The sequence below is a fragment of the Diabrotica undecimpunctata genome, chromosome 1 (assembly GCF_040954645.1).
Source record: "Diabrotica undecimpunctata isolate CICGRU chromosome 1, icDiaUnde3, whole genome shotgun sequence".
NCBI lineage: Eukaryota > Metazoa > Arthropoda > Insecta > Coleoptera > Chrysomelidae > Diabrotica > Diabrotica undecimpunctata.
The window spans coordinates 183,516,089-183,542,794 of NC_092803.1; the positions used below are offsets into that span (position 1 = coordinate 183,516,089).

Sequence of the window (26,706 nt, forward strand, 5' to 3'; positions counted from 1 at the left end):
ATCTTATTTGTATACCACTAACACAAGCGATGCCTGATAAATCATTAAAACTAATAACTACAGCAAATAAAGTCAATCAGGGAAGTGCAAAAAATATGAAACATCGACACAGAATTGATTTGAAAGTTTATCATGTGGTAAACAAATCATCACCGATGCAGAAAATGTCACTTTTTCCTTATGATAGTCAATATATAAGGTTTGATGTTTTCTGCGAAATTCCGACTTAGACTATCTCCAACACACACTGCAAATCATTTCTTAGTCAGCAACAAAACAACAAATTCTCAGTATGGTTTTTATTAATTTTTTTCACTTTGTATGTACTAAATCCCAACTATCGGATATACAAATCCGTCTTTCAAGATCATCACCCCACAGAACACCTAGATGAAGATAATTTGCCCGCTGATTTTTTTAATAATTCTTCTTAACGCTCTTTTATCGGTGTCAGTAATTTTGTTTTTTCACACAGTGCGAGGCTTTGTGACGACTGAACCTAATTTTATATCCTCCAAGTGTATTTCTTACTCTACTGATTTTCCGGCATTAGACAATCTAATAATTATTAGAATTATTATATAAAATAAAATTTCATCCATAATCGTTCTTTTGTCATTTCCAAACTACATAAATACCAGGCGACTTAAAAATTACTTCATCTGAGAGAAATTGACAATTGTTGTGATTTGATTTTTAAAAGCCGCCTGCAGTTCTATCATAATCATAACAAAATTACTTTGGACTCATCTATGAGAGTAAAAGTAATTATTCTTTTGCGTTTTTGATATTATTGCCAAGGTTTATAAAAATAACCGATTAAATTATTTTTTTTTCTCTATTGAATGTTATTAAATATTCCATGGTAATTAACTTAACCTATTGAAACTATTAATTTTTTGTAGTTTCCAAAAAACTGTGATTTTAATACACTGCTCTGCAAAATTAACCGGACACGTGCCTTTATCCATTCGTTTTTTAAATCGTCATTTTTTGTGGCTGAAGAGAAAATTTGTGTTAAGGTGCTCTCGATGAATCGATTATTTACTAATAAAATAATGCTTGTATTAATTGTATTCCTTATTGCGACATTTTTGGCTGCTTTTTCGGAAAAGAAAAGTGTTTTTAATAATAAACAATAATTTACAATGAGGCCAGATCAAGTACTGCAAACTGTAGCTCTTCATAATGAAGGACGTTCCATGAAGTACAATATACAAGGAGGAACCGGTTCTTGACGAAGACCTGCACAGGAAAGACCAAGGGCAACAAATGCCGTGAAAGATCGGTTTTTTAGACTTCAAATGCTTTGAAAGTGGACAGTTACTGCTACAGCTTTGGCTAGTAGACTGGCAGATGTTTATGGTACCATAGTTTCAGCTGAAATCGTATGCAGAAGATTAAGTGAAGAAAACTTATCATTTTATGTACCTCTCACAGGACATTTATTGGAGATAGTTCACCGAAGACAACGCTTGGAATTCTCTCGTGCTCATACAGATTGAAATAGGTGAGATTGGAGAAATGTTCTGCTTAGAGACCAGTTGTATTTACTTAATGGTTGCTTGAAGAGTGTGGAGAATATCTACAGAACACTATACCCAACGTTGATTCTCTCCTACAGTTTGGTGGTAGAGACATAATGGCATGGGAGTCATTTCTTCGGAACCACATAGATCTTGTAATGTGAGGGCAAGGTGGTCTTAATGCTGATAGGTACATTAGGAAATGTTGGGAAGAACATGTACCTTATACAAATTTTGTAGGTGAAAATTTTCTCTAACGCAGGATAATGGTCAGCCGCACGTAGCCAGGGTATCAATGTAATACAGATGTTGGTATTTAACATCCTGGCCTCCTGTAAGTTCAGACCTTAACCCCATAGAGCATTTGTGGGACAACTTGGGAAGAGTAGTTAGGCAAAATTATGGCAAGTTTTAAACCGTGGTAGCGTTAGAAATGGTGCTCGTAAACGAGTCAGAACAAATAAAGAAAAACGAGGCTGCTGCTTATATTATCTTACTCCTGAAAAAAATTTATAAATTTTTATATGTAGTTGAATTAATTAATATTTTGGAACTTGTTTATTTTTTTATTTGTTATAGAACATACAATAAAAAATTACTGGAATTTAGTTTTAGTAGTTTGAGCTAACTGAGATGGGAAATGGCTTGTATAAACTTGCTTGTGTAAAGCAAAGATATATGCTTTTTCAAAGTTGTTTACCTTATATGTAGATAAAGCACTCACCCAAGCACTGTCAGGCTATTTGGAAAGATCTTTACGGTCTTCTAAATGATCGATTGCCTTTTCGCAAAGGCCTAGGAACGCGAGAAGCTCGTTTTTCAGTTAATATACTGATACAAAGATGCCTGGACGTCAATCAAGATATATATACGCATGTTTTATTGACTATAATAAAGCATTCGATAAAGTACGACATGAACAATTAATGAATGTTCTGAAATCAAAGAAGATTGACTACAACTTCCTCAGGATCATATCAAATATATACTATAAACAGCGAGTAAAAGTACGTGTTAACGAACAGCTTTCGAAGAAATTGAAATAAGACGTATAGTGAGACAGGGATGCGTATTGTCGCCAATTCTTTTTAATGCCTACTCCGAAGAGATCCTGAAAAAAGCTCTTGAAGGTAAATGGAGTTCCCATTAACAACATTAGATATGCGGACGACACTGTGATCTTAGCCGAATATATTGAAGATCTTCAGAGACTAATGACCAGAAAAGCGGAGTATGGAAAAGAGTACGGTCTAACAATGAACGTCAAGAAGACGAAATTTATGAGAATATCGAAAACTCAAAGAAATAACGAGAATCTTCTAATAAACGGAACCAACGTCGAACAAGTGGACAAATATGGGCGGGAACAATGATTAAGTACACAAATGATTACATTCAGGAGATCAAAATCAGAATAGAAAAGGCTAGAGCAAATTTCAACAAAATGAGAAGAGTGCTATGTACAAGGGATTTAAAATTGAAACTAAGAGTTAGGTTGGCGAGGTGCTATGTTTTTTCGACTTTGTTTTATGAAATGGAATCTTGGACTTTGAATGCGACATCAATGAAAAAACTGGAACCATTCGAGCTGTGGGTGTAAAAAATTATCGTGGACAGAACACGTCACAAAAAAAAAGGTTCTGAGAAGGATGAATAAAGAAATAGAAATTTTAAATACAATTAGAACAAGAAAATTTGAATATCTTGGGATATATTACACATGGAGAGAAATACACCTTGCTCCAAATGATTATTCAGGGAAAGATCCAAGGAAAGAAAAACTAGGGGGGCGTAGAATGTCATGGCTGCGCAACCTGAGAGGGATGTACATCAAATGAACTTTTCAAAGTAGCCGTCTCAAAAGTCCGAATAGCTATGATGATTGCCGACCTCCGCCGCGGAGATGGCACTAGAAGAAGAAGAAGAAGAAGAAATTATCGAATTCAGGACGTTGAAAATCAAATGCAAAAATATACGTAGCTGAATAAGAAATTTAGTAATTCAAGCACTTTAAATACTTGGGGAGACCGGCCCTGGCAAGGTACGGTTAAGTTGTACTGATATCGTACTCCTAGTTTTTAATAACAACAAGTGGTTTTATTAAATAGTTTTTTAAAATTAAAGTGTTTATCTACTAGATACTACTACGTAAGTCATCTATACGTAATTATTATTTTATTATTGTGAAAAGAAAACGTCAAATAATAAATATACACTACCGTACAATCATTTTGTGAGGTTAGCTGCTATAAGTAGCTTATAGTAGCATGTGATTGGTTTTTCATTTACCAGAGTCGGAGTAAGGCCTTCGCCACCGCAGCTTAAAATGACTTCACACAATGTAAATACACCTTCCGATCTAACCAGTCCAGTAAATCAACGTTCGAATATCACAAACAGTTATGCTTCAGCCGCTTCACATTCTTTTCCGAGTAAGAACCAAGCAATTGTATTTAGTTGTATCGATAATGCTAAACTGCAGGATTATCTCATTCCTTTGGGTACAATCATCAACCCTAAAAATATTATTTTTTCATCTAGATTATCTCATAATAGAATCTGCATGTATTTGGCAAAAAAAACCGTAGTAGATAACTTCATGACACAACATGGCTCTATAGAAGTACTCGGCGAAGTTGTAACAGCACGAAGACTTGTCTCTCCAGCAGAAAGACTAGTCTTATCTGGAGTCTGCCCGTCAATTCCTCATCAAGTATTAGTTGAAGAATTACAGAATATCGGTTTAAAGCTTATTTCCCCAATAACATTTCTGAAAATTAGCTCGACTCTTCCCGAATATAGTCACATATTGAGCTTTCGGAGGCAAGTTTATATAAGCCCTATAACATCACCAATTCCAGATTCTATTCTAATAAATTTCGACCAAACACCTTACCGCATATTTTTGTCACAAGGTACACTCACCTGCTTTATTTGCAAAAATGCAGGACACATATCATCCCAATGCAAAACCAGTTCAGTAACGGAATCAACTCATATTGAGTCAAACAATGAAGTACCAAATCAAACAGATTCAACAAGTATACTACACAAGGTACCAAACACCCAGCAGTCATCAAGTTATCCATTATCAAATCCGAGCATATCACCTACACCTACAAATCTCCACGACAAAGAAACTACTAATACTCCTACTCATAGCAACACTTTTAATCAACCTCCTTCAGCGGCAATACCGTTTTCACAAACTTCGGAAGCAATATTTTCCAATCTATCAGCTCCTTTTCCATTAGATACAACTGCAGAAAATTCTAATAAAACTGATACATCACCTTATCTTTTTGAAACAACCATTTCAACCAATCTTACAAATAAAACTACAAGCTCGACTTCTGTCACTACGAATGAGTTTGCTCCAGTACTTCCAAATGTAATAAAGCCACATCATCTAAGCGAAAACTCTAATAGCAATTGCGAAAACGCAAGTTCTTCCATAAAACGCAGTATTGGTGAGATCGACACGCCTCCTTCAGATTCAGCAATTTCATCAGAAAATCTGTTTGCAAAACCCAAACTCTCTAAACCAAAAAAACCACGCTCATCTAAAGTCCAATCTACACGGGAAACTCTTGAAAATTTCATTGATAATCATACCCCACCATTCGTTTTAAATTTCCACCAATTGTCCTTACTGATTGATAATGTCCAAGGCTCCCCCGACACTATTAGCGTCGTAAAAGAATTTACAACTGATATAGCTGGTTTACTCCATCTTTTACAAAGCAGCTATCAATATGCAAATGATAGATCTACAAAAAGCAAGTTTACAAAACTTCAAAAGAAACTACACAACCACTTAGGGAAAGAGATTTCTGACTTAGATAGTGACTCTTCTGTAGACAATCGTTCAGTATCATCTAACTCTCAGGTGTGAGGTTCCCTCACATGTCGGAATAACAGGAAATGAAGAAGCTGACAGGATTGCACGAGAGGCAATTTTAAGTGATTTGTCGGAGCCGATAGACAAGTGTGTTTCCAGCGACTTAAAAGCTTATTTTAAAAAGTGTTGTGTTTGTGGCGAAATGAGTGGTCTCAAACTAATTCCAATTTAAATAAAATCAAAAATAATGTGTCTCAGTGGTTTCCATCGTCGCGCAATAGACGAGAACAAATTGCGGTTGCGCGTTTACGTCTAGGACATACCAGATTAACGCACTCCTACCTTTTCACAAAGAAAAATCCACCTATATGTGATCAGTGTAACGTCCGATTAACAGTCGAACACTTTTTAACATTTTGTAGTAAATATGACCAAGAAAGACAGCGCTACAAGATCCACTCGCTCTACCACAGGCTTTAGGTCAAAACTGTTCCTGTAACAATATAGTGAATTATCTTAGATCCATAAACATTTTGTATAATCTGTAGGTGTTTAACTTTGTTATTTATATTTTGTTCCGTCGCTAATAACCTTTTGGTGGATGCAACATATTTTTCTAATAAATAAATAAATAAAAAAAAAAAAAACTTGGGTTGTCTGTTATATAACAGTTGAGACCCTGAGACTAAAATAAACAGCAGAGTAGCGTACGCAAAAAATGGTTTCTTGAAACTTCTTAAGTTTCTGACTGATCGCAGACTGGATTTCATTTTAAGATACAATATACTTAAGTGTTACGATTGACCTGAAAGGCCAGATCCCTTAACATACTAGAAGCTTTTCAAATGCCGTGTCGAATGCTCACAGTACCATGGAGAAAAAGAGTCAGAAATGAAAAGTATTACGTAAGGGCTGAATCGAAGATAGAGAACTTTATAAATGTATGCAAAGTAAGAAGACAGAAGACTGTTATTTAGAACACATATTACCGAGAGAATGATTAACTTTTTAACAGCTATTACCGAGAAGAAAAGATAAAGGCCAAGAGAGCCTAGTATAGTATGATTTACTAGGATATACAAATATGTTACGACTGCGTAACATCCGTCAACGGAAATGCTTCCCAATGTTGCTAAAAATAGAACAATTTCATCCTAACGGCCTAACATCTTAGTTGACAAGACAATAAATGATTGACGCCTACATATGCAAAAATGCACAGTTCGTGAACAAATATACACTCAACTTCACCTAGCTCACACAGTCCAAAGTACTCCTCAGTACTTCTCTCTCGCCTCCTCGATTTTTTGATCCAATACTATTATTAAACAATTAGAAATTTCTATAGCATAATTTCTACCAAAGCATATGCGTTGAATTTTTAAAACTATCCGGCCTTATTTAAATGGATACCAATTAACTGGTATCGAGATCTATGATTAATAAATATTAATAAGTACACCCAAGATATTCTATTTTTAAATGACAATGCCAACTGCTTATTTTTTTGCAGATGATATTAATATATTTTGAACAAAACAGTGAGATAGACGAGGATAATTATCAAGGGGAGTTAAGTAAAAAAATGTGAGCTAATACAATAAGAAAAAACGTAAGTATTTTTTATGTATTGCAGATTTTTATCTATTGCAAATTTAACAAATTAATATGTAGAAAAATAACACAGGCATTCAGTCAGTGTTTTTTAATTTTATTGTTTATTACAGATCGAAATTAAAAAAAATTATAGTAACCAAAAAATTAAAACATTGTTAGAATTGTTAGAATATCGCAATAGTCAGGTACTTGACGAGAATACCTCGCAACTGCGCACAGAGATACAACAGATCAATACTCAACTGTTAACAGAGATACAGGAATTGGATCGCAAATTGAGAGCTGATGTAGACCAAATAACGAGTCAGGCAAGGGTTGCAACTATCCCTCAATTCGCACCCCATTCCACCCCAGCTAAAATCAAACCACCTACATTCGATGGTACGACACTGATCAGTCTATCTGAAACAGTTTCTGGCACCTACACAAGCCAATTCATGGTCTGACGAAGAAATGAGAAAAGGCCACTTCACTTTTAGTTTCCCTCCGAGGAGAAGCCCTAAATGTTTTGAAGACAAGCTCTGAGGAACAGCAAAAGAACTTTTACAGCTTGGTGTCTGTATTAAAAAAGTGGGATTTTTTATTTAAGATTTCAAAGTTGCACCCACTTCAGACCCAGGGGGTGGGAAACATATGTTTTTTTGTATTTTATTCAAAAGTATATTTCTCGAGATAGACCGTTTCCATAATTTTGCTAGGATTTCAGGATAAATCGTTCTCTCCAATTATAGCGCCATCTATCAACAATTTGACAAAAATATTTTAAATAAAAGTTATTTATTTTTCATGAGGAATCTAAATATTATACAATAAAAAATGAGATGACTGGCGAAATAGACTTGGGAAGGTCGAGCCTGTAATATAGGGCTGTAGCACCAATGATGATGATGGCACAATTTGCACATCTTCCTTAACAGCTGAGACAATAGCAACTCAAAAGACAGTAGAATATGTACAACAAGAAGACTCTTCTCCTTGGTAATCATCATGGACACTTGTACTTTTTTCACTATTTTTTTCTATTACTTTTCCTTGACAAATCACCTGTAACAGTCCAAAGCGTTCGTTGTATCGTATAAGAAGATTAAGAAAATGCAATTATCTTTTCCGATTCATCTTCAGGCCTTAAAAATTCAAAATCCAACTAAAACATATCAAATCGTATTATTTTTAGCATTAAAAAATTCTAAAAATCAAAATAAAAATATTTTTTTTGTACCAAACCACACCGGGTAACAAACAATGAATTTGCAGCAGACAAAATTGTCAAGAAATCATATAAATGGGGAAGACATAAACTGCGAATCAAGAATAGAAGAATAAATGTGCACATCAAAACAAAAAAATAACGAGAAAATGGTTTTATTTGTGGCAGAATTAAGTTTTTCCAAATCCAACACCAGACTAAACCAAATTGACAAAAAAACCTTGACACAATAAATACGACAAAAACCACAAAAATATAACCACTATCGATAGAATGAAGTTCGGTTCCGCATGTTAATCAGCACTCTTACATAAGATCAAAATATTCGAGAGTAATCTTTGTGAAGTTTGTAACAAAATCGGTGACCTAGACTACATCTTCGGTTCTTCAAAATATAGGACTCAATCCAATGAACTCTTCAGAAAACTTCTTGAATTGAGCATCAAAAGCCCATTTAACATGCTTGTTTTATATAAAAACATATGTACGAGTTTTTATTCTCGTTCGTCGGAACAATGAGAATAAAAAAATGTATACAAGTAATTTCGTCATCGGATGAACGCTTATCAGCATTACGTATGCATGAACGAGTTGGATTGGAATATCTGTGGGAAGATCGCTGTAAAACTGGTGGTATACTGGCGGAATGTATGATGAGACTACGACATCGAGTATATCTTTCTTATTTGCGTTAATGATAGGCATTTGTGACGGATAAAGTCTTGTCGAATATTGGATAAAAATGTCTGGTCGTTCTTACATGCTTTAATAAATGTATTGGCCTCCCTGTAAATTTCGATTATTCCGAATTCCACATCATCTACCCAAATCAGGCATTAAACCTTGTCCTTTCGTTAAATTCCACCAAGAACTTCTGTGCAGTTGATAAAAACCAAGGGGTTTCTAGCTTAATACTTTTTTTGTCAGTGTATATACGCTTCATATATCCAAGCATTTCACATTCACAAATTAATGTCATATACGGAAGTATGTTCCCTCATTTCGCATTTCTTGTACCGAAGTTTCTTCAGTCTACTCTCACTTATAAAGGTGATTCCCTAGTTGAGAGTGTACAGTCAACGTCTCTGTCCGTCTTCAATTTATTGTCTGATCCATTAGACTAGCTGAAAGACTTCCGTCAATGTTGTATGTGAATTTTTTTTCATATGAGTGTGCCTTCATTTTGTTTTTATGAACTTTTTCCAGCCACTTAAATTTTATTTCTAATGGCGAAGGAAAAAGGTTGGTAATTATACACACATTAAAATAAAAGGCCAGATCGATCAAAATCATGAGGAACCATGCAAGTCAAGGATTTTTTTCATTTTGTTTTTATGAACTTTTTCCAGCCACTTAAATTTTATTTCTAACTGCAAATGAAGAAGGTTGGTAATTACACACGCCTTAAAATAAAAGGCAGAATCGATCAAAATCATGAGGAACTATACAGGTCATGTATAAACAAGCTGGAATAACGGATAAATTAAAGATAGCCACTTGGAACTGTAGAGAATTAGGGTCAAAGACCATTATTTCAGCTCGTTTATCCATGTCTGGTTCTTCGTGATGTTGAGCCGTTCAGTCTTTGAGTTTAATGCGTCTGAATATTTGTAATTTTTTCATAAATGCTTTAATTTTTTAGAATTAGTAATTTCACTGTAACTTTCATTATAAATATCGTACATATTAAGATAGCAAGACCAGAATTTGCATCAGCCCTATAAAAGAAACTTATTACTGGAAAAAATACTAAACATGTACATAAGACGTAAGAACGTATTAATTCAAACCTGCCGCTTAACGATAAACGATTTTCTACCAACTAAGCAATTTCACCAGAGATGCTCTTAAAGATCTTGAATAACCCTCGTCAAAAGAAGTAGCATTACGTGCGTTATTAGACATAGAGCAGGCACTGGATACATCGCATTGGAATATATTAACGCTACCGCAACTCAAAAAGATATACAACCTTCCCGCCATCAAATAATTTATTCCATTGGAAGTACTAGAAATATAATTACCTTAATCAGAAAAAAGTCAACCATTGTAAGCGTAGTCAAGGATTTTCCGTAAGGAGGAGTCGCATCGCCTCTACTGTGTCAGTAAAGTTCGTTTGACCTTCTGGCTCAGGTGTGGTTGAGTTTTCAGTCGCTCAAGCGCCCCTAACATGACTACGACCACCAACGACTTAATGTAACTGAAACCGATGGCTTTACCTGTCCTTCGAAGCACGGTAACGGCTCGTATAATTTTTAGAAATTGAAAATTTCGTTGTCGGTGCCGAAAATCGAACTATTAGTCGCTGCGCTAGGGCCGCCACTATATACTGTCGTCGATAATGTTTGACGATCTCTTAACAAAGCTCAAAAAAAGAAGCATTATAGTACAACATTGTTGATAATCGCGTCCAAGGTGCATTAAACCTGGTAACTACCTGGTGTCAGAAATAATGGTTTTCAGTAAATCCGAATAAAACGATAGTTGCTTCATTGCTCATACACTAATATGAGGAATTTAGCAATTCAACCTATAACTATGAATGGAACAATACCATCATTCTCTCGAGTTATATTCAATAGGAAACAGTAGAAACAAATATCAACACTAAAGCAACAAGGGCTCTATGTATGTGCCACAAGCTTCCTGGCAAAATATGGGGTCAGTAACCTAAAATGGTCTTGTATGTTTGCAGGTGATTAATTACTTATAATGCAGTGATTTAGTCAAACAAAATAACACAGCAAATTCAATAATAGAGTTACATAAAGAGCAAGGATTCACTTGTGTAAGAATCATGGATATAACGAGATCCAGCCTTGGATAGTTCTCATCCCAGATCAGAATATCAACAGCCCTCAGAAACACTCCTACAGCACATCAAGCAGAATTACTAGCCACAGATGTTTGTGCTCAGTAGTGCCTGTATATTTTTATGTTCTACACAAGTTATCATCAATTTTGTTCGTAGTAGGTGCCATCATAGCATCAATAATTTGAAGTGTATCTGGAAACAGATGACAAATACAACTCTGGCCATTTTTTTTAATGATGAATATGCAGAATGCTCAAGATTCCTGTGAAATCGCATCATCTCTATTGGACCACAGACTTACCAAACAATCACTATAGCCCAAAAAGCATAAGAAAGCAACACCAAGGATACAAATCAAATGAAACACAAAAGTATTTATATGTGGGTGGATGATACATTCATAATTGCATAAAACCCAGAAATATTATTAGAGAAACTTCTTTATATGATTGTTAAAGATGTGTGTTTAGAATCAGAACTTCAAAAGTATAAAGCACTTCATAGTTTTTGTTTTATAAATTCCTTAGGTTGTTCTCTAGTTTTTTTTTATATTGTCATTATCCTATTTGTCCAAAGAATGTATGGATTTTAGAAGCATCTTTAAAATTCTTCAACAGATTATCTTAATTCAAAATAAATCTCTTTGATCAATCTTCAGTATGTTTCACTTATTTACATAACATGTTTTGTTTAACACCTACCCTAATTTAATCAGAATGTTATCTGAGTTGGGTTTATAGTTTTAAGAATCATATAACTCAGTTCATTGACCCCAAATTAAATAAGGTGCCAGATCAAACTGTAAACCTCCCAAACTGATCAAAACTTCAACAGAACATATCCAGTATCCAGAAAAATGGGTTAGATGAATTAAATATAGATTAACTCACCTAGAAAGCACTTAAGAAAGAATTTAAACAATTCTAATTCTTTATTAGGTACTAACACAGTCACATAGGGTGAATTAACAAACCATTAAAGAGTATTTGAATAAAACTAATTTTCAGGTCCTGAAGTTTTTTCACAATCATCTAAAATGAACTATCATCATTCAAATCGAAATAGGAAAAATGCCCTCCTCTATTCACCTGAAAAATAATTTGGTCTGCACATAGATTTAAAAAGACGAACATGTTGTAATTGAGTAGCATGTTTGAAAACAAGACACAGATTTAAGTGTACCTATGAACTCAAGTGTGAAAGATATGACAACCCTTTCAACTAGAAGTTGTTTTTGACTGCAATGCAGATATTCCTAATCCAACTGAACTAATGAAAAATGCCTTATACTTGTATCTACAAGGGAATCATTTGGGAAGTATATATCATGTCTAGAAACATCATATAGATCCAAAGCAATCCTGATGTCAAGAAAGACATTGCACAAAGATGACCTCTTTCAACTTAAGGGCTTTTTGAATGCACAGCAGATATTCTTGAATCTGTCATGCTTCCATATATGGAACCAATTGGATTAGACTGTATTCTAATAGATGTCCATTTCATTGGATGTTTCCCTTCATCAGTGTCATTTGTATACCTGAATTTACTTAGGAACTTTGTGATGTTATCAAAAGGTAGGTTATTAAAATTGTTTTTAACACAAGATGGAAGATGGACTAATGTTTAACAATATGAGCAGGTTAAGGTCAATTAATAGGAATCAAAATTTCAAGACAGAAATATTGGTCAAACTTATTTGTGTTGGGCATACTTGTTAATGTTAGATGAAATACTAAACAGGTTCATTAACACCATATCTACTACCATTCATTCAATTTCTTATGAAGTTACAGATCTAATATACACTAATTTTACAGTATCAATCATCAGATAATACTAACTGACTCAGACTTGATGAGAAGGATATAAGATGGTTTGAAAGTGTTCTGATACTGATACTATTTACAAATTGGTGACTGTGTATCTGAGTATGTAAGGGTGTTTTCTAGTATGCTGCAGGGAGGATATTTTAACCTAAAGCTATCTATTGTACCATTAGATCTCAACAGGATTTACTACAAATCTTTCAATCTGAATAACTCTAATTCATATATTATAAGATTATTACATTGTTGAAGTAAGTCACCAAATACAATAGATTATAGAAAGAGTCTCATAGAAAGCCTGTGGTATTTTTCTACCAGTACCAAAGAATTAACTGAAGCAAGTGTAAGTATCATCAAGTACTGGGATACATATTAGAAACTAGAGATCATAGAAATTTGATTGCACTCATCCCGAATAAAATTGTTTTCTAAACCTCACTTGTGTACTTGGAACTTTGTACATTCCTTTCTTGAAATTGGTCCTTTATACACTCACTCAAGAGATTTTATAATCAAAGGTGATGTAATTGTTAAAAAAGGTTTATTTTCTTCTTTTATTTAAGTAAATACTCTATATGAATATGAAGTTGTTGTTTTTTCATTTGATATTAGTTTATAATCTAAATTGGATTGTTAATGGAATTATACATTTAAGTAAATAAAAATTGAATCAAACAAAAGTCATTTCTGAATACTGAATATTTATAGAAAGTGTTCTTTAGTCAGCACCATCTTTACACCTACACTTTATATGGTATTAGGAGAGAGTTGACATTTAAAAAGTAAACAAACCATTTCAAAAGTTTTCAACAAACTGCCTATATTTAACACTACAAAAATAACTTTATAGATGTTTGTTATTTACTATGGCATAAATTATAATGCTTTTTCAATGAGGACACAAACTAGCTGTTGGAAAATGTTCTTGGGTGGACTGCTTGACAAAATGATAATTGGATAATTATGGGATAGGGAAGGGATGGAAATTCCAACTTAACAGGTCTTATTACTAAACTCATAACCTATACAGAAAAGCAAATTATCTTAAAAACCCCATCCATTTTGTGATTTGTATGGGGTAAGGTAAAGGGTAAGTCCGCTAATAATTTCAAATAATGAACAATTTTTTATTTTATTGTTATATCTTCTAATCCTGAGATTTGCATACCATATGAGAATAGCAACTGGGTATTCTTCAGATATTTAAAGGGCATTTATGGGTGATCCCAAATAAATTTGCAGGAAAACTGAAAAATATATTTTTTAAGTTTATCAAGCAATTTTATGATATGAGTGAATGGCCCAAATTTTCTTTTTAACAAATATAAGAAAATAGCTTTGTCAAGAGAAATTTATTATGAAGAAATAAATTGATCAGTTAACAACTACACTATCCCAATGGAAAAATATATACAAGTACCTAGTCTACTAACACATAGGATAACATTCACATTCTTTGAATCATATATGATTCATTAGACAGTGAAATTGTTGTAGACCAGAATAATTTCTTTTGTAATAAATGTGAAACATTTTTAATTCAAGGTTTATGGAAAAAATAGCCAATAATGTAAGAACATTAAAAAAGTTGTCATTTGCTACCTCAAGCATGAAATTTCCCTAGACATTGTTGATGTGTGTAAGTTAATCAAAACATCTAAGGTAGATATTTAATAAGAACTAAATGATAAAATTATTAAATACTCAAACATTGAGATTGTTAAAATTGACCCCTACCAAAGGTCATTTTTCGATACCACACAACATGTGCAAAATATGTAATTTTTTTCAACACAACATGTAGAAAGGAGATATTAACCTCAAACACATGGATTTGGATACATGCGGAAAGCATGACATAAATTAGATGAAACCGAGTTCATATGATGATATAATAAATGTAGAATGATGTAGAAATATAAACTTTGTTAATATCTCATAAAAAAACCTCGTTTCTAAAGCTATAAGATCGATTAAGATATTTAACAGCTCACTACCTACATCTATAAAAACCGTTTCGAGATACCTAATCTCTAGTTGAGTTTGTCCTCATTAAAAAACTATGTTTCGTATTAAGATAAATAGCTAGTGTATGATTTTTATAAACTAAATAGCGACATTATTTCACCCCATTAGACACAAGCAATGATCTTATATCATTCAAAAACCGTTGGAATGCTACCCAGTAAGTCGTTAAGGGAGGGAGGCATAATCTACCACCTTTGTTATTATTTTAACGGATATTACAACATTACCATACATTAGCGTTCGTATCAGCTGCTTAAAATGTAAGGATTGTGTCGATATTCTAAAAAAACGAAGTATTTTTTGGAGATACTACCCTGCCCTGACCGCCATCATTCCCAAAGCTAGACATTTAAATTCGGTAGGAATTAACCCCCAGAACTTACCTTTAAATTTGGTCCTATTCTAGAAATATGCACTGCACTCAATTTTAGCAAGGGGTTAATTTATTTTAAGAAAACACAAAGAAAAAAACTACATATTCCCGTAAACGAAACAAAATGGTTTCCAACTAAGCAGGCTAGTAAACGGCAGAGTCGATCGGAAAACACTAGCTGCAGTGGCATCGAGGCTAGCTAAAAAACTTAAAATTTCCGATTTTCATATTGTGCAAACTATGGGCTTTAACGTGGTGTGATTTTTATGTAATTTCGATCAGCCCTTTACCCGGAAAAAATTAAATAAAATATGAGTAGTTTTTACTCTGCCGTGTACACTTCGATGGTTACAAAACATCTGCCATCTGTACCCGGCATTGGCGCGAATTGGAGACGCACGCGCAATTTGGTGCACTTCCAGATGATCCTGTGAAAATTATCCTTGCTACCTGGACCAACGGTAACCATTCCGATCCTCCAAAATGTCGTAAATTTCTTATTTTCAAAGCCACATCATACACAATACGAAATCGGAACAGAGATTAATAAATTTCGCTAACCTAAATTGACAACTAGACTTTTAAGAATGTAAACAAACGGGTAGTGGCTATGCGGACGTCTAGGCGGTAAACAAATAACTGTCAAAGGAAATTGTACACTCAGCTGTAACTTTTGAAAGGCTGCTGGTAGGTATAGTTTCAGTATAAATAGTAAAAATACCTTAAAAAATAACTTCAGTAACAACAAATATTGAGTAGTTAAATTAAAATGAGTCAACAACTTCATAATATACTAATATATTATAATAATATAAATTTTTAATTAAATATTGGGTGCCCCAAAATTTTTTTACATATACATATAGGTATACTTATATATTTCAAAAACTACTGTGCATTCTTAAACTAATATATGGAAATGTAAATTAGAACTCCAGAACTATTCTGTGATGTAAGTTGAGCTTAGTGACGTCATTAATGACGGTCATTACATCGAAAACGTTAACAAAGAGGTTAAAAGTTAGATCAGATGAATGATTTTTTATTCCGAATTCAACGATGTATTAAATTGAGGGTATTAGTTTTAGTATTTAGCTTAATTTTCATTTTATTATTTGCTTTCAATATCAACAATGCATTAAAAGGACAACAGTAAAGTAGTTGGCATTTGAATTACAACAGAAATCTATTTTTTTTTTATAGATCCTACTGCCATCTTTCTGAGAGACTCATTAATATTCAGCTCAGCGGACTGCTATTGTTCGAGGTGTGAAATTCCATAAACAAGGGATCTATCTGTTTTATGGAATGATTCTTTGTGTATGGAATTTCAGACTTCGAACAATAGCAGCCCGCTGAGCTGAATATTAATGAGTGTCTTAGGAAGATGTTAGTACTATACAACAATCTAATAGTGTTTAGGATTTCAACTTGCTCCATTCGCAGCTTTAAAACTTTGCTTTGTGAGATATTTAGGGTGAAAAAATGCATATGACATTGACCTCGGGCAGTTCTTTGGTGGACACTGAATGTGAAAAATGGCGAAATGTAAAATGGGTATAGGCGTGTGAGACTATAATTACATGTGTTAACCCACTACGATTATTTTGCTGGTACGACAGCAATCACGGCTGTCGGTAAAAAATGGTTTGTTAAAATGTGGTAAAAAAGGAAAGTTAAAAATCAGTTGTTGATCCCTTTATATGGGAAGACTGGTACGATTTGAAAGCCCTTTCAATGTGTTTGCTACCCGCCAAGTTAACAAAACTATGGTTAACCGTATCGTAGGTACCAAATTGCCTATATAGATTTAAAATTCAGAGTTTTTAAAGTATCTTTTAGTCGATTTGCAAAATGATAATGACGGTCTTTCAAACACTTTCGTTTGATAGTTGAAAAGTTAAAAGTAGAAATGTTTTAACTCATAATTAATAACGGTATGGATTTAACCACTGACAAGCTGAGGTCCGTGCATATATTTTATCTGCAAAGACTATGCTCAATATATCCACTAGTTTTGGACAAAACAAATTTTTAATTAACAGATTAAAATCTGGTGAAAAAATGACCTTAAAAAATTGATTAAAAAAACTGGAAAGTCAGATAAAAGCAATCGAGTTTTGTACTTTTATTACCGAAAATTTTCAATAAAACTGAAATATATAATGCTATAAGACCGTTGAAGACCAGTTGTGATGTACGGCACTGAATGTCGGAACATACAATTAAAATGGATCTAATAGAAGATATGATGCCGATTGATGCCATACCGATAGAGCATAACCTAAGATAGTCAACGCCGAATAGCCGGATACGAAGAGTCTCTGAGTTCCTGAAAGATAAAAGAAACGAAGACCAAAGAAAACATGATGGGTTATACAATACCAGTAAATAAAGATGAAGATTAATATTGGTTTGGACTAAGATAGAAACGTATGAAGAAATGTTGTAAGGAAAACAGAAAATAAAGATAAAGAACATGAGGACGGGGACCATCGTTAAGAGAAATTATGCATCAGAAAGCATGTAAATTAACGATATAGAGATTAAAAAAAATTAAATGGAGTGCATGACATACAAGTCCAAAAGGGCAAATAATTTCAGGATACCGTACCAGAGTTTTATAGTAAAGCGATTAAAAAATTGTGAAAATAAGCAGAAGTGCATACAGCTGTTTTTAATAGTTAGTTAGTCTTTTTCCTCAGTTTTTCATTGCAAGTTGACTATTGCAATAACGTCTACTGTAAATTATTTTGTGGTGGTTCTGCTCTTGTATGCAAATGCCAAATTTTTTGGTAAGTGATACGAATAAAGTCAAGGAGCGTAGGGAAATGGCTTTTTGCAAATTTGCTTGATCATTGCTTTAGTGGAAATAAACTTAATAGTCAAGAGCAAATAGAAACTGGCATGGAATATGTAGAAACTTATCATGCAGAAACATTGCCAATTATTATTAATCAACAGCAAAGTGTCCTCTTTTAAAACCATATATGCTTTCTAAACATCTTATTAAGAATGTAATACCATCGAAATGGTGGCGTTCTATGAAAAATACAATTACGACAGCATTGGAACTTGCTCAACAGCTTCACACAGCTAGTGCATCGTCAGTCGACATAGAAAGACTCTTTTCATCATAGGGTTTAGTCCATTCCAAACTGCGTAATCTGCTAGGCAATGTCAAAGCTGCTAATTTGGTTTCAATTTTTAAAGATCTAAATTCCATCACTGATAACGTGACTGATCAGATAGCACATTTATGAATTAAATTATAAGATTACTATGAGACTGAAACAATTTGAGAAATTTATTAACCCTTGTATGCAAAATGTTTTAAGTTTTCCAATTTTTTTTTGTTCCTATTATTAATAAATAAATAATATGTATGTTAAAAAGTTTGTATAGTGTGTTTGATAATTTTTTTCATGTTTATTTAATATATTAATAAAGAAAATGAAAAAAACGCTTGTTTAATTTAAGTGCTTTAAATTTGTTTTAAACTGTTTTAAACAAAAACTATTTTAAGCCTAAACAAATGTTTACAACAGTTAATTAAAACAAAATGTTTAAAATGAAACAACTCTGTTTTTTATAACTGTTTTTCGGATTATTTCAATTTTAAATTAATTTTTGTATATTAAAGTTAAAATTCTATGTTTCAAAAGTTATCAACGTGGAAGAACTACCTGAAGAATGGACAAATGAATACATTACATTAATATTTAAAAAAGGAGACTGAAGAAAATGTGAAAATTACAGTGGAATTAGCATAATCTCAATAAATGGGTCGATTGTATGGCAAAGTTATTAAAAACAAACTAGAAGAAGATATCAGTGGTAAAACTGCCGACTCACTGGGCATTTATAGATTTAAAGCAAACATATGACTCAGTACCAAGAGCCAAGTTGTTGAACGCTATAGAGAATCTAGATAAACCTGACAGTTGATAACAACAGTGAAAAATATATACAGAAGTAATATAGTAAGAATAAAGATGGAAACGCAATTTTCCAACAGTTTTAAGACAACAAAGAGGTTGCTGCAGGGCTACTTCACATTATCAACGCTTTTTAAAATATTTTTAGAACACACCTTTAAATCCTAGAAGATGAAATGTGAAGGAATGGGGATTCCAGTAAGAGATGACCATTTATATATGAGACAGACTTAAGTTTTATGGTCAGAAAATTGGAAGAAGAGTTCACGAAGAATGGTATAAAAATAAATTTTTCAAATAACAGAACACCTAGAACCAAAAATCCTTGAAATTGACCAGTGCTATGGGCCAGTCACATTACAAAGAACACGAAAACAACAATTTTCCACTCAATAGTCCGTAGCATAATTACTTACGGGGCAGAAATCTGAAAACTAAACAAAAACCGAAATAAAGTGATGGCCACCGAAATGGAATATTTGGAGGGAGTTAAATGGATAAAATCAGAAACGAGGAAATTAAAAGAAAAATAGGGGGCAACTAAGAATGTGCTAGAATATATAGAAGAAATAAGTCTAAATTGGTATGGACATATCAGAAGAATACAAAGGAATAGGTGGTTATCGAGAATAATAGATTGGAGTCCAATGGGAAGGAGAGAAAGCGGAAGACCCAGGAGGTCGTAGAGGGATGAAGTAGACGAGGCACAGGAAAGACAAAACTTAAAGCCCGAGAATGGCAGTACAGAGATAGATGGCGATAAGGGTTGAGAATAGGAAGACATCGACAGCTGTAGAATTCTTTATATATATATATATATATATATATATATATATATATATATATATATATATATATATATATATATATATATATATATATATAGCCAAAATTCTTTCAAAAATGATTATTATAACCACTAACCATTATCTTATTCAATTTCGTAGGGTAAGTGTATATTATATATTATATGAGCTAATAACGTTAATAAAGTGATGGCACATGTGGAAAAACTCACTGTAACCTACCGAAAGTAGATCATTTCATTATTATGTTAATACCTTAAAGTTTCCTCCGACATATGTTACGAAAGAATAAAACTAAACTGAATTATTATACAGCCGTCAGTTTGGAACATAGTTTTAAATTGTATCATATGGCAAGTAATACGTAAAACAGCGCCTATCTGCGATTTTTATTGATTACTTCACTGATCCGTATTCAAACTATGAACATGTACGTTAGTTAAATTACCCAAAAAAATAATAAATTACGTTTCACTGTTAAGAAAATAAGATGTGGCAATTGTTTCCGGTTTAAATGAATATTTTGAGGCTTCTGGGCTGAATTTGTACTATAATTTATGTAGGTATGTGTGGTTGAAAATAATTTAAAACCAGTTGTAATATAAAGTATTTCTTGCTATATAATTTCATTTAAAATAATTATCCTACAAAATAATACGTTTTTAATGAGTACGTCACTAAAACGTCATAAAAAGTATGATCCTGAATTAAAATTTATTAGTTTAAGATTCAAGATTTAGATAATATGTAGTGGAAAGACGACTTTATGACGTGTACTGTAGGTATACTTTTATTATTTTGTAAGGAGTATGCTTTTTTATATTAATCACAATTATTGACATTTTAGTAACAGTTTTATATACAAGTCGGAATGTCAATCAAATAGTCCCACTCATAAAATTGTGATTAAATCCACAAGTGAAATCTGAAGGATTTGTATGTAAAAATATTAAACAATTTTGATAACGAAATCGTCACGACCAGCTGACCGATTAGCAACTATTAAAATAAATAAGGAGTTAAAAAGAGTGGGGCGATAAAGGCGAGGACCTACCGGTTATTCAGAATGAGGGGGGGAGCGGAGCTACCGCCGGATCGACGGATATAAACAGCCCTTATGTCATCTCTTTTATCGAAAGTCACATTTAGTAGGCCTAGGCCGTTATGTAAATGCAGTAAGTACATACAACATACGGTTGATAATCGTTTGGGACAATTCAGTGCATACAAAACAAAATTGTCACATTCTAAGGGAGGACCATCGCGAAGAAAAACCGTGAAGGGGCAGATTAGACTGTTAAGGATGTCGCACCGTCGCCAAAAATTAGGTGAATTAGGTGTCTAATGTATGCGCCGGTGTATTTGTTTATGAATGGACCGAAACTGGATTAGATGCTGTGTTTACGTTACGTTAAAATACTAAAATACGTTAGGTTTTCGGCTTTCAATCCACCGATTGTGGAAGTGACGTTAGACTCAACGTCTGAGGAAACATTGTCCTTGCTTTATAACAGGTTTTTAAACGTTTTAAGGATGCACGTTTACTTTTTGACACGAACGATCGATAATATACATTCCAACTGCAATTTTAACAAAGAATTGGACCGTAATACTGTTGAAAACAATAGAAACAGGAACAATTTTACATCAGTGTGACGTCACTACGTCATATAATTATTATTGACGTTATATTCTAAACAAACTTAATTCTCAATAATATTTTCACTAGTTTAAATTTTAAAATCTTTAAAGAATTCTCATTATTGTTAGTTTACTGTATCTGTCTGTGAATATTAAAACAATATGAGATTAACGTCATCATTCCTTCTGCTTTTTTACTTAGGTATTTGGGTTCTCCTTCCCTAATTACATTTCTCCATATATCTTCATATATTCTTATCTTGGGTGATATCATATCAATATTAATCTCTTTCACAGAATATAATTTCTAAGCGTCTCCCACTAGGTCTTCTTCTTCTACTCCTTCAAGGAACTTTCATCTAGACTTCACCTAGGTTCATTCAATTTTATGTTTTTTCTGTCACCCCACTCATCCATCTAAGCATTTTCATTTCAGCAACATGCATTTTTTTCAGCTGCCAATCGGAACTCTCTACGTGCCTGATGATACGCTTTCTCAAGATCAATGGATATAATAATAGGAGTCTGCTTCTTTATTCCTTTGTTTGTTTTTCCATTAGCTACCTTATATAGAATATTGCATGTATTATTGACCTACTTTTCGTAGATCTAATCTGAGCTTCTGGTTTCTCGGTTTCTTCACGTATTCGTCTATTAATTACTCTTTTCTTTATGTTCTTAGTGTGACAAGTAGTTTTGCTTCTCCATACGCCTGGAATTTGTTCCACTTTCATAATTCTATTAAATAAAATTGTTATCAGGCTATTCTAATATGGTCTACACTTCTGTATGAATATCATCTGGTTCAACTGTCTTACCTTTTTTTTTATTTTTTTAATACTTTAACAACTTTTTCATTTCTTATCTTGATCACCATTGCTCTTGATTTCTCCGTTAGTTATAAATTACACAGTGCTGCAATTTAAAAAAAATATCGATGACTGAGAAGTGAAAGGTGTTTTAGAACTCGTCTGCATGTTTATTCTTAATCTGCCATTGGATTTTCCCTGTCAGGTACAGATTTTTCACAGATCGCCAAAAACTAAGCGGTTCATAATCAGAGAGTATAAAAGATTACGAGATCCCATCATCAAAACCGAATACAACCGACTCTTGGTGTCAACAAGATCAGAGGTGAACAAGCTGAAACAAGAACAGTGGATGCAAGTCCCTTCTGGCCTTTACTACAGGGAAGGTTCAATATTCTGGTCCAAATTCAAAGTCCTGACCAATAAAAAAACTCAGCTACATTCTCATCTAAAAGTATATAACATCATACTCAACAATCCACGAGACAAAGCTGATGCTTTTAAAAATTCACTACAGGCCGCACTTATTTCCCCAAACAACCCAAACTTCAGTGTACATACACTGAGGGCTGAGTGACAAAGGAGAAAGAGAATCACAATCATCCTAGTCCATATTACTTTACCAAAACAAATTCTAAATAATAGTCTTAAATGAAAAGCTATGGAGGATATCATGGAAATACCTTCTAAGTTAATCCGAGTGGAATTAAAGGTAAGTTATTTAGTGAAAGAAATAACAATACCGGGTCAGAAAAAATACGTATTGTGCTCGGAGGAAAAACATGCCTGGTGTACCTACTCAAAAGTGAAAAGGAAGTGTTCTGGAGGCTCTCAACCTCCAGAAATTAAATATATATACAAATAAGGACGAATATTTCCTTTTGTGTTAATACAGGTAAATAAATTAAATTACTGAAATAAGCAGACGTGTAAAAATAGGATAGGAAGCATTCGGAAGACTCTCATTCGCACTTAAAAATAAAAATATACCTCAAAGACTGCGAACCAAAGTGTTTAATTCCTGTATCCTACCTCTACTTACATGTGGACTTCAAACCTGGACATTCACTAAAATAAACATGGAGAAGATCAGAGAGCTATGGAATGACAGATGCTGGGTATCTCACTCAAAGACCATAAAACCAATGAAGACATTCGTAATAGAACAAAAGTAAAATATGTTGTTGAACAGGCAGCTAAACTGAAATGGAAATGAGCTGGACATAACGAACGTCTTAAGGATGGCCGATGGAATAAAAATCGGGAATTGGCGGTCATATGAAGCCAAAAGACCACGATAAAGACCTCAAATGCGTTGGAGCGATGGTATTAAAAGAACTGCAGGACCAAAGTAGAAACGTCTTGCAAACTATTTTGCTATATGGCGATGTCACGGCATTACTTACCACAGGTACCCTCAAGGAGACGCAAGGACAGAGCACAAATTCAACTAAACAAGATAGTGGGATGGTGCAACAAGTGGAGGGTCACTCTAAACCCCACTAAAACTCCTATTAATCCTATTAAAATCTCCATACAATAAAAGGAATTAGGGGAACTGGACAACTCTTGTAGGAGAAAGGCTTGAATACAGACCGTCGGTGTCCTATTTAGTTCATTTTAATAAGTCTCTCAATTGGGACACTGATTTTCAGCACACTGTAGAAAGAGTAAGGAAGAGAGCTAAACTCTTGAACGCATTGTCCGGTAAAAGAGCCACTAGCTCTAAAACCCTCTTACATACCTACAAAATATTTATCAGACCTATTATCGAATACAAGGCGTGTGTCTAGGCATCACTTAACAAACGACAGTCCAAAAAAATCTTGGCTACTGAGAGAAAGATCCTGCGAAAATGTATGAGAAAACGTGCTGATTATCCGTGCGCAGTAATCCATCCACTTTCCAACATGCATACTATTGAGTATGCATGTTGGAATCAGAATCCATTCGCTCAACAAGAGATACGTACTACGCACTATAAATAGCCTTAACAACCGAACTAAACTGACCCTCAAAACTCCTTGCCATCGCCTAGAGCATAGACTCACCAGGAATCCTACAAAAAAAGTTCCATTCCCTCCAGCCAAACTTCTACACTTGACTGGTAACAAAGTTCTTGATGAGTATCACGGCGTCCTAAAAGCAACCCCCATTAAATATCGCAGATAAAATAAATGCCGTTCCTATAGTGTATCTGGTAACAGCGGAGATGCTTTCTCCTCAAGGCTTTCAACTTTTCCTTCCTAAAAAAAAACAGGGCCAACCGCAAAAAAAGGAAACCCTTGAAGAGGCACACATTTATATAATATAACGTTACAAACGACAAATCGCCTTCTAACTTTTGTGCGAAAAGACAGGTCTGCTATAGTGGCTATGCTTAATAAATGAAATAAATATTAAGACAAAGACAATAAAAATATCATTGGTTACAAGTCAAAAACTGACTATTTTAATTCTCTACAACCATTACACAAATTAATATACTAGTTGCCATTGAGTCAAAAGGAAATTCCTCTTTCTTGCGTTTCTACCTGTAGATTCCTCTAGATTACAGTCTCTCTCTTGAGGTTCCAGAGGTAGTCAGCCATCATAGTAGTATTCCACCTCCGTGATAACGTTGCTCCATTAATTTAACATCTTGATGGAACCTCTCTCCAAGTTCTTTGCTGTAATTTCTCAAATTATCGGGGAAATAGTCCAGTTGTGAGTCAAGAAAATGAAGTTTTACACTCATAAGATAACCTAGGTTTTGGAAACTTCTTAACAAACCATTTACTTTTTTTTTGTAATTAGAATTTCTTTGGTTCCGAAAAAACCTGTTAACAACTGATTTGAAGATTGTTAATGTATTTTTTTTCTTAGTATACATGCATTTTTTAAAGTCAGTGTCGATCATAATGGAAAGATGGTCCCCTGATTCAACGCTCTCACGAATTGTTTCATTAAAGCCACTTTAATATTTAGAGGTGGAAGCAGAACATATTCGGGGTTTAACAATGGACTGTTTATGACATTATTTGCGCCTGGCTTCCACTAGGTTCTTGTTTTCCAAGATTTCACTGTATAGTGATTGGACCTATTTCTGCTATCTTATTCACAAAGAAAACAAAGGCATTTAAGTAAATCCATTTTGCAAACTTCTGCAGCATCTTTTAGAAGATTAAAATCTCTAACTAAGTCATTTAATTCTTCTCGAGTAAAAAGTGGGCGATCTTCATCAGGTTCATATGCCTCATCACATACATTGTTCTCATTGTCATCACTTCCACAGTCAAAGTCAGCACTAACATGTTTTAGAACAGTAGGTATAGTGTCGCCAAGAGCTACTGGTTGAATACCAGAAGATAAATTAGGATAAATAATAGATTTCTTGTTCTTAACTGAGTAGCCAGATATATTAGGCAGACAAAAGTAACAATTATCCACATGATTTGATAGTTCTCTCCAGATCATCGGTATTCCACAGGACATAGCTTTCTTCTTTTTACCTGTTAACCATGTCGTAATGCCTCGACACACGTTCGAAAAACAGTATGAGGGGGCCTTTGCCTTGTCTTGTTTCGTTTACCATTTGTTCTGTCAGTAGTTAATGTTAGATCATTTTGCTTGGGGATTTTCTTCCTCTAGATTATCATTTAGGACTATAGAGCTCAATCTATCCTTCTGTTTTTGAGTTTGTTCATCACCTCCTGCCACCATTGTAACATAATAATTTTTCTAATATACTTTTTGGACCTTTGACAAACTCTTCATCTACAACTCTAGACACGGGCCTCCACAAGGTGCTATCATACGGAAATCAGTAGAAACTTGATTTTTTACGGGTTGTTACTCTTCCCTCTTCCCCTTTATCTTTTGAATTATAGTACCACAGGCTTGGGATTGTCCCTACGGAATACACTGTATTATAATTAAAAGTAGTATGTTACATGACAGTAAAGTACAGCTACCTAAATAAAAGACAAGAAGATGCTTAGGGCCACCGTAATTAATTTCTAGATGAAATTGGTACGGATATCTAGAAGACAAAGAACAACGAAAGAAAGTGTGTTAGAAATAAGGCAAATTAAATAAACAATCACAGAGGAGATAAAAAAACAGTTGGTACAGCGTGGATACGTATGGATAGAATTGGAATCTCAAAACCTGCCCTGGAATGAAAGAGGGCAAAAAAAGATCAGGAAAACCCAGAATGAGATGGCGGAAATAAATCGGTAAAGACATGATATATAATATCTTTCGTTGCTTGGTTTCAATCTTTTCACATTTTTGT

General features: G+C 33.8%; 1 protein-coding gene across 3 annotated transcripts in view; it reads right to left on the minus strand.

Moving 5' to 3' along the window:
* Positions 1-26,706, minus strand: part of LOC140432676 (transcription factor E2F1-like) — a 142,857-nt gene that overhangs the window by 105,282 nt on the left and 10,869 nt on the right. For 2 of the 3 annotated variants that reach the window (XM_072520732.1, XM_072520733.1), the window contains exon 1: positions 15,247-15,786. The exons of the other annotated variant lie outside the window; for it this stretch is intronic. The gene's annotated coding sequence lies outside the window, so the exon portion shown is untranslated. Of the gene's footprint in view, positions 1-15,246; positions 15,787-26,706 lie in introns of those variants that run through there. 3 annotated transcript variants of the gene reach the window in all.